Below are 10183 nucleotides of genomic sequence, written 5' to 3' on the forward strand. Positions count from 1 at the left end.
TGGTGCGGTGTGTGTGAGTAAGAAGCGACTGTATCTTTTAAGGTGGTGCGGTGTGTGTGAGTAAGAAGCGACTGTATGTTTTAAGGTGGAGTGGTGTGTGTGAGTAAGAAGCGACTGTATCTTTTAAGGTGGAGTGGTGTGTGTGAGTAAGAAGTGACTGTATCTTTTAAGGTGGAGTGGTGTGTGTGAGTAAGAAGCGACTGTATCTTTTAAGGTGGGGTGGTGTGTGTGAGTAAGAAGCGACTGTATCTTTTAAGGTGGAGCGATGTGTGTGAGTAAAAAGCGACTGTATCTTGTTGGTGTCTGAAGTGTAAATTGTAAGTGTTTATTCACTGTTTGAATTCCCACAGAAACTCGTGTGTAACTCGAGCTGTTTAGTTTTGTAGCACTTTCGCTCTGTGTTTACTTTCATGCAGTTAGTGCTCTCCTGAATTTAGAGTCAGTTCCACCTTAAGTAATGTAACTGTAACAGCAAAAATAAGTCAGTGTTACCCCCCTATGGAGCAGGAATAGAGCAACATCCTCATCCCAGTTGGTGTCTTTCCACATTTGGACGTCTCTAGAAAACCTCTAAATTAATTTTCTAAGCCAGTGGAGCAGAGTAAAAGAAACACCTGAGCCATTTCAGCCTGAGACCCCTAATCTTTTTACCTATTTATTGACACAAGGGTTTCCAGTTTTCCTCAGAGTCATAGGGGGCTGAGCCTGTGGTAGCAGAATGGTCTGTGACCACTCACAAAGATACATCAAAATCATACAGTCTCCGACTTTCGTTCCAGTAATCTTTAAATCTCAAGAGGAAGTCAAAACAAAAACAGTCTGGCCCAGTCAATGCAGACCCAGTACTACCCCCCCCACACCCACCAACGCACCCCCACCAACCCACCCCAGGCGTCCCTTTATAGGTGCAGTCAGCCATTTCCACTCATAAGCAAAGTTTATGGTAGTGTTTATTTACCAGAACTGTTTAAAACACGACGGAGAACCATTACAGAAAATGACTGACTGAAATAGGATAGGACGCCATGTTTAATTAACCCTTTCACTGCCTTTAAAGAAAGGACCTCTCATCAAAGGCAGGGGCTGATTCCACTGCGGTGAATGTGGAGGTCCAGTGTGTCCGGTGTTAGACTTTCAGCCCTGGCTTTGCTCTCCGGCCCACCCTTGGCAGCTGTCCGTATTTGAAGAGTTGCTCGTTTCATCCAGCTTGATTCTGAGACTGTGTGTGTGTGTGTGTGTGTGTGTGTGTTCATGTGCTGAAGCACTGAAAACAAATGTTTTCTCCATGAGAACAAGTAGTGATGTATTTACATTTCGTCTTGGGTTGTGGAAAACTCCGGCTGGTCCAGAATCTAACACACACACACACACACACACACACACACAGGTTTGTTTTCATACATTGCAGGGCTATTACACAGACTTCCATTCATTCATTAAAGACTTATCCTAAAGACTTCACACTGAACCTAAACCTAAACCTAAGCTGGTCCCCACATGGATGATAAGTCCCCACAACACACACACGCACCTTACTCCAGCTACATGCTCAGCTCTGCTCTGTGGAACAGTGGAACGGTGTTCCCTGTGTCTAATAGCGCTCTATCCACTTCCTTTGGGCTGTGATCCAGAATGAACCCTTCACCAGCAGCCCCTGGCCTCAGTGTTACTCTTGTGTTCGAACGCCATCAGATCCTCACGACAGTCAGTGGGGGGAGGAACCTGAGGGCTTCTGCTGTAGTCTGACGACTGTGTCTCGCCCTCCGTCTCTGTCCCGTCAGCGAGGGTGGGTGATGTCACTGTTTCTGGAAGCGCGGCGCTGCTGGGAACACGGTCAGTTTGGGAAACGATCCCTCAGCGTCGCCGCTTTAGGGATAAGTGTGTGTTAAAGGGGTTTGACAGCTTACAGCTCAAACTAATATTATTGCAGCCTGAGGTTTGATATTACAAACACACACACACACACACTTGCTTCTACAGAGAACAGGGCCATAAACAGACGGAAAGAATTCACACCGGTGTGGCTGAATCTGTTCATTATGTTACGTAAGAGGAGCCTCCCTCTTGGAAAAGCACTAGCTAATACACACACACACACACACACACATACACACACACTTTGGTTTTCCTGCATTGTTGAGCTTTACATTGATTTCATTTAATTTTGTCTTAATCCTAATCCTAATCCTGTTTCTAAAACTGACCTGTATTCACTTTACTAAAGGAGGTCCCCACAAGGACAACAAGTCCCCACAATGTGGCTGTGTATATGTCTTTGTGCGATATCACAATGTGACATTCCTGATATCTGATTGGAAACTCACACACACACACACACACACACACACAATCCTGTTTCTGTGAATTATGGGGACATTACATAGACTTCCATTCATTTAGTGGAGACTTATCATTAACGTTTCCAAAAGTACTACTATCTTAACCCTAACCTGTAAAACTGTTAAACCATAGTCCAACCCTAAAACATGTCCTCATCTTCAAATGTAATGATTACATTGTGGGGACCTGCTTGTGTTCCCCACAGGGAAGACAAGTCCCCACACTGTGAGTTGGTAACATCTTGTTACTGATTCACACACACACACACACACACACGTATACACACCCTCCTCCATACCCTGGGGAAGCTGTGGGCCATGATCTGCGATATTCATCGGGGACGAGTCATGCTGTGTTTTCATTTTGTTTCATGGAGAGTTTAAAACCTCATTAAAACAAGACTCTGGGGTGGGTTTAGTCCTGTGTCTCTGAGAGGTTTAACCCCTTAGAGGTTAGGCCTAGTTTTTAGTGTCTAGACTATGGTCACATGACCCTTCTCCTCCGTTCGGGGGACTGTGATTGGGACACACCGTGGGTGAGGGGGGGGGCATCCGATGTTTCCCAACGTGAAACAACAAGCTTGAACCTGCCGACTGACCTTTGGGACTGGACAACGGTAGATAGGACACACTCACAGCCATGGACAGTTTCACACACTCACCCATTCACTCACACACTCACACCTGTGTACAGTTTCACACAGTCACCCAGTCACTCACACACACACACACACAAACACCTGTGTACAATTTCACACATTCACCCATTCACTCATACACTCACCCAGTCACTCACACACTCACATCTGTGTACAGTTTCACACGCTCACACATTCACTCACACACTCACCCATTCACTTACACACTCACACCTGTGTACAGTTTCACACACTCACACATTCACTCACACACTCACCCATTCACTTACACACTCACACCTGTGTACAGTTTCACACACTCACACATTCACTCACACACTCACCCATTCACTTACACACTCACACCTGTGTACAGTTTCACACACTCACACATTCACTCACACACTCACCCATTCACTTACACACTCATACCTGTGGACAGATTCACACATTCACCCACACACTCACCCATTCACTTACACACTCACACCCGTGGACAGTTTCACACACTCACACATTCACTTACACACTCACCCATTCACTTACACACTCACCCAGTCAATCACACATTCACACCTGTGGACAGTTTCACACATTCACCCACACACTCACCCATTCACTTACACACTCACACCTGTGGACAGTTTCACACATTCACTCATTCACTGACACAATCACACTTGTGTACAGTTTCACACACTCACCCATTCACTCACACACTCACCCAGTCACTTACACACTCACACCTGTGGACAGTTTCACACACTCACCCATTCACTCACACACTCACCCAGTCAATCACACATTCACACCTGTGTACAATTTCACACACTCACCCATTCACTGACAAAATCACACTTGTGTACAGTTTCACACACTCACCCATTCACTCACACACTCACCCACTCACTTACACACTCACACCCATGGACAATTTCACACACTCACCCATTCACTCACAAACTCACCCAGTCACTTACACACTCACACCTGTGGACAGTTTCACACACTCACCCATTCACTTACACACTCACACCTGTGGACAGTTTCACACACTCATCCATTCACTCACACACTCACCCATTCACTCACACACTCACCCAGTCACTTACACACTCACACCTGTGGACAGTTTCACACACTCACCCATTCACTCACACACTCACCCAATCATTAACAGTGCACTTTGTAGAGAATAGGTAGGAATCCAAATCAATGGATTCGCCGTGGATACGCCTCTGTCCGCCCCGGAGGGTCAGAAACTGTAACACAGTGCTGCTGAGGTGTGGCGCTGACTCTGTTTAATGTCGCCTCGCCCCACTGTGTCCAGCTGTGAGAGTGAGGCAAGGGTTTCTTTGGAAGATACACATTTGACTTTTTCCTCACTGAGCACTTTATCAGAAACACCTTGTGTACACAGCCTCTGCTGAAAGGAATGTCCTCAGTAAAGGCTGTGAAGGCAGATCTATGTTTCTGAGACAAATAGGTTCCTCGTTGTTGTGTGCCATACGCAGTGCACAACGTTCCTGCAACTTTCCATAGCAGAAATACAAGTACTCGTCATGACCGATCAGACCATAACTATGGTGACTGATCCACAGCGGGATGAACTCGGATCACGTAGAGATACGCTGAGGACGTCTGGACACATGAACTCCTCTTCTCCACGTCTCTGTACGTTTTCATCATCCTCCGTACAGTGTATTTTCGAGTGCAGAATCTGTTCATTTATGACCTACACTGTGCACTACATAGACATTTGAGATTCAGCCCTAGTGTTTCAGCAGTGTAACTGCATGCAGACGCCAAAGTAGCACAATTATAGGCTCAGGCTATGCTCCTCCAAAATGAACATAGTGCAGTTTCCGCAGTCCTGAGCCCATAGTAGCAGTGACAGAGGCTCTGCTCTCCTTATTACAGGTCACTGAACCTATGCAATGATTTTGAAACTGTAATTGTAAGGTCATCTGTATACTGCCCATTGTTACTTTAAAGCTAGCAGTGGCCAGTTAGCTGATGCTAAATAGTTCCCATAAGCTTGCATTCATTTTTAGCCATGTTAGCATTGCTGAGTGTGTTTTCCTGTAGATTCCCATTTATCTGAGGAGGCACAGCTGAGCGACAGCACAGCCCACACACCTCTTAGTCCCTGGCTCCAGAGAGAGAGAGAGAGACCTCTTTTTAGCAGAGTGTGGTATTTCTCAGGGAAACGAGTGGCTGTGTTTGAGGAGCCTGAGAAATACTCAGAGACAGACTCATTTCCTCTTAGTGGATTAGAGAGAGAGAGAGAGAGAGAGATCAGGGAATGATAATCTAGCCTAGTATCCGAGTTCAAATGAGGCAGCGGCAGCTCTGAGCAAATGGCGAAAGGGATATTAGCGTATGGAACATTGCTATGAAGATTTGATGGCAGCCACAAGAGAACTGGGGTCAGGTTCTGATGCTGAATGATTAGTTTGTCTCTTTGGCTCATCACAAAGTTACTGAGTTCCAGAGAATGCAGTTCCTCCGCTCCACAGTCTCATGTTGGAGGGTTTTACACCTCTCTTGCCAACTCTTGGCATTTACCTTGGTGAACTAAAGCCCAGTTTATACCTCTGGGTCGAACCCTACCCCGTAAACTACACCGTGGCCTGGCGCGCACCTCTCCAGAAATGTAATTATGTGTCGCATCGACTCAGATCACAGACTGTGATTGGTCAGTAGTCCGACGGACATTGTTTATGTTGAACCAAAGAAGTACAGGAACATACACTATGTCCGTCCCGCTACTGGCAGCAAATTCATGACCAGAGATTCCCTCAGACATCGTGTGGACCTCAAGGATGAATAATAAGGTTAAACAAGGGAAAAATGCAGAAACCTCTGAAATAAAAAATAAAAAAGCCTTGCAAGGACAAACGAGACCGGGCGTTATTTGACTTCACGTTTGTATTTGTATCTTTCTGGGCACCTCGTGTAAACTGTACTCTGTCCCAAACACACCCTACTCCCTAAATAGTGCACTTTAAAGATTTATAAACGTAATTCTACTGCACCACTGCATTGCATACTACACTGTGTAGAGAAAGATGTTTGAGATTCAGCCCCTAGTGGCATGGAGGTGTAATTGCAGAGCGATGCAGACACCAACGCGTCCCACTCCTCCACACTGAGGTGCAGGAATTCCTCAGTCATTTCCAGTAAAGTCTTCATCAGTTGTTTGCCGTGAGCGTGGTCAGTCTGGTCTGAATAGATCCGGTGTCCTAGTCCAGCTGGAATGTAAGTCCTGGAACACCTTGTATGGTACTCGAGCGCAGAACTATGTCGGCTATGTCCAGATGTGGTCAGATCTGATGACCAGTCCCTCAGACTGTGCAGCTTTTATTTTTACCACCCAAACAATACCAGTCAAACCTTTTATTTGATGAAATAACTTTTTTGTCCATAAATTAACCTATTTCTGCTCCATGGAGTGGGTCGCCCACAACAAAGCAGCCATACTTCTTTATTCACTGCTCCACCTTAAAAAGTGCCTCCAGTCCACCTTAAATGGTCCAGGAGTTACACTCTGGTGCCTCTGGTCCACCTTAAATGGTGTGCAGCTATATTCTTGTGCCTGATCCACTTAAATAGTGCAGAGGATAGATTATCATGCTTCCGATCCACCTTAAATGGCAATCTTGTGCCTCGGGTCCACCTTAAATGGTCTGGGAGCTATATTCTTGTGTGTCTATTCGCCTGCATAGGGCCAATCCACCTTAATAGTGCAGGAGCTGAATTCTAGTGCCTCCACTCCACATTAAATGGTGTTGCACGGTTTCTCACATCCTGATCTACATTCATTGATCCGGGAGCTACACTCTAGTGTCTCTGGTTCACCTTAAATGAGAAGGTTGCTACTTTAAGATGCCTCGGACCTAAAGGTGCAGGGCCACGTTCTGATGTCTCCAGTCCACCTTAAATGATACAGGAGCTACATTCTGATGATCCAGCATTGTAGCTATGCTAGCTGCTTTCTTTTAGTGAACCTGACATTAGCCACGTAGCTGAAGTGTGCTAAGAGTAAAGCAGATCTGAGACATGTCCCACAAGTGGACAGTGCTCCATAAGTGTCCTGTGGTCAGGACATGACTCGGCATATTTTGGGCTTTAGTTAGCATCTTAGCAAACAGACTAGCATGAGCCACTCCCAAACTGTCGCACCCTGTTGGCGTTGGTTTGAGTTCCAGAGCTGAGTCAACTGTCTCTGGGCATCGTTTCTAAAATCAGGGTCTGGACGTCTGGACGAGGCTAAACAGAGAATTACCACAACCGTGTGGACACACACACACACACACACACACACACTAGAGTGTAGGGGCAGTGGGTCCGTTACGTCCAATGCTAATGGTGGCACATAAGCGGCGGACGTTGAGGGAGGAGGCAGTGCTCTTCCGTCCCTTTCGCCCTCGGTAACGCACCGACCACCTTCCAGTACCAAGCCTGCTTCTGGAATATCTACGCAACATCTGACCCAAGAGGTGGCCCTGTTCTTTTTTTCCAATCTTTGCTATTGAGTACTAAAGATAACCCCAGCCGTGCTGATAACCTGGTGTTCAGTAACAGCGCCACCTCCAGGGTGATACTGCTGTCTTTGCAGCCTTCAGCTACATGGATAGGTTGGTCATGTAACTACTCAGTACCACCTTAAGTAAGACATTTATGTGGTTGCAGTGAGTGGAGAGGTACTCGGGAGTCTGTAGCCTTCTGATGTTTGTTAGCAACATTAGCCTCATCGCTCCTGCGCTAAGCTAAAGAAGCTAAAGAACATCCGGACAGACAGACGACTGAAAATATGGAAATTTGATTGTACACTTCCTCAGGAGTCAGTTGGCAACCTCAAAGCCCCAGCTCTGAATGTCCAGACACCTTAGTAAACAGAGCAGCAGGGGTCCGCAGGAGTGTGTGTGTGTGTGTGTGTGTGTGTGCCTGTGAGTGTGAGTGAAAGTTTCCAGACGCTGTTCTGGAGGGATCCCTGCAAACAGGTCGTCCACTGACCCCTCTCTCGCTCTCAAAAACATTGCTACAAGAAGAAAGTGTGGGTGGACACATTCTTCACCACCCCCACCCATCTCCATTCACCTGGCTCTACTCTCTCTCTCTCTCTCTCTCTCTCTCTCTCTCTCTCTTCCTCTCCCTCTCTTTCGCTCCTCAGGTCGGCGAGTGACGAAGCTGATGACGTGATTTCTTACTTTAACACAAACCTTCCCTAAGGCTCAGCTACAGCTGTTTCTCTCACAGCTGTCTGTTACTGAGGGTCTCTTTTACCCCAGACACCACCCTCTTAACCCCAGAGTGGCCCCTGTTACCCCAGACACAGCCCTCTTACACCAAGACTTGCCCTTGTTAACTCCAGACAAGCCCCCGTTACTTCCAGACACCCTTATCTTATCTCCAAACATACCTTCTTATTTCCACACATGCCTAGTTACCCCAAGACGTGACACTCTTACCTCCAGACATCACCCTCTTACCTCAGGACCTGCCCTCTTACCTCCAGACATCACCCTCTTACCTCAGGACCTGCCCTCTTACCTCCAGACATCACCCTCTTACCTCAGGACCTGCCCTCTTACTTCCAGACATCACCCTCTTACCTCAGGACCTGCCCTCTTACCTCCAGACATCACCCTCTTACCTCAGGACCTGCCCTCTTACCTCCAGACATCACCCTCTTACCTCCAGATATCACCCTCTTACACCCGGACTTGCCCTGTTACATTCAGACATCAGCTTCTTACCTCCACACACCCTCATTCCTCCAGACATCACCCTCTTACACAGAACTTGCCCTCTTGCCTCCAGACATCACCCTCTTACACAGGACGTGCCCTCTTACCTCCAGACATCACCCTCCTACACCCGGACTTGCCCTCTTACCTCCAGAAATCGCCCTCTTACACCTGGACTTGCCCCTTTACCTCCAGACATCGCGCTTTTACACATAGACCTGCCCTCTTACCTCCAGACATCGCCCTTTTACACCCGGACTTGCACTCTTACCTCCAGATATCACCCTCTTACACCCTTATTACCTTTTATAGTCTCTTATTACCCCCTCTTACTCCAGACACACCACTTTATTTCATAAACCAGATCCAGTGACCTTCAGAGGACAGAACTCTGGACACATTTTAACAGAAAGGTGTGTGCTATCATTTTCATGAATCCGGTTTTGACCTGAACTCCTAATATGGGCATAAATACTGCCCCAACTGATGACCCCCGGTTTACATCCAGACACACCTCTCTCTTCCACCCTACCCCTCCTACAAGCTCTCTCTCTGCACTGAAGTGGCCCCAGGTTGGGGGAAGATTTTTTTCTGACCCCTGGCCCACCGTCTAGACAGGAACGGCTGAGTAACTCTTCAACACACAGAGCTGAGGACATGAGTTAGAAAGTAAATCCTGGCTCAGAAACAAACCTCAGAACCTGTTCTTTCACCCAGCTCTCATTCATCCTGCGGTCTGGGGTTTGACAGGAAAAGGGAACGTGATTAGGATGTGATGAAATCTCAGCAATGACCCAAAATCCAGTGAAAATCTATCCAAGAAGAGCAGAGGCTGTTAGGATCTATTGATTAAGAGCCTTTGATTAATTGCTATTAACCAAACAAGATTAAGGCAGCATTGTAATGCAACAGTGATGTCACTCCCATAAGGTCCCGGGGCCTGGGGGTTCGGAGTTGGTTCTGTACAATGGGGTGTTCCATTGTTCTGCTTGCACTAACACAGCCCTAGCCCGCTGGACTCTAAGGAAGACCTGAAACCTGGAATATTGTAAAGTGGAAACCAAAAGTGAAAGGAAACTCCAACCTACAGAAAGAGGTTGGCCTTGCCCTTAAGCGAGGGAATGCCTTGCAACCTGCCGAACCCAAACACACAATCCAGAGAGACCACCATCCAGAACTAGCATACGTAGCATAGTCCTAGCGCACATCGCTAACACCCTTGGGTGATTAAAGCAGACGTCACTTCACACGCACACACATACTGTCTGCAAACACACATTACCCTTCAGAACAGCATTTGTTTCCCTTTTTGTCCCACGCTAGCCGCTAGCCGCTCACAGATAGCAGGCCAGCCTCACAGTTTGAAAGCTAGCTGAGCGTCCTGGCAAACATGGAGCAGTCGAGTAGATCAACACCTCAATGAGAAATGTAGCACCTCATCAGAGCCTCGTCC

The sequence above is a fragment of the Hoplias malabaricus genome, chromosome 2, assembly GCF_029633855.1.
Source record: "Hoplias malabaricus isolate fHopMal1 chromosome 2, fHopMal1.hap1, whole genome shotgun sequence".
NCBI lineage: Eukaryota > Metazoa > Chordata > Actinopteri > Characiformes > Erythrinidae > Hoplias > Hoplias malabaricus.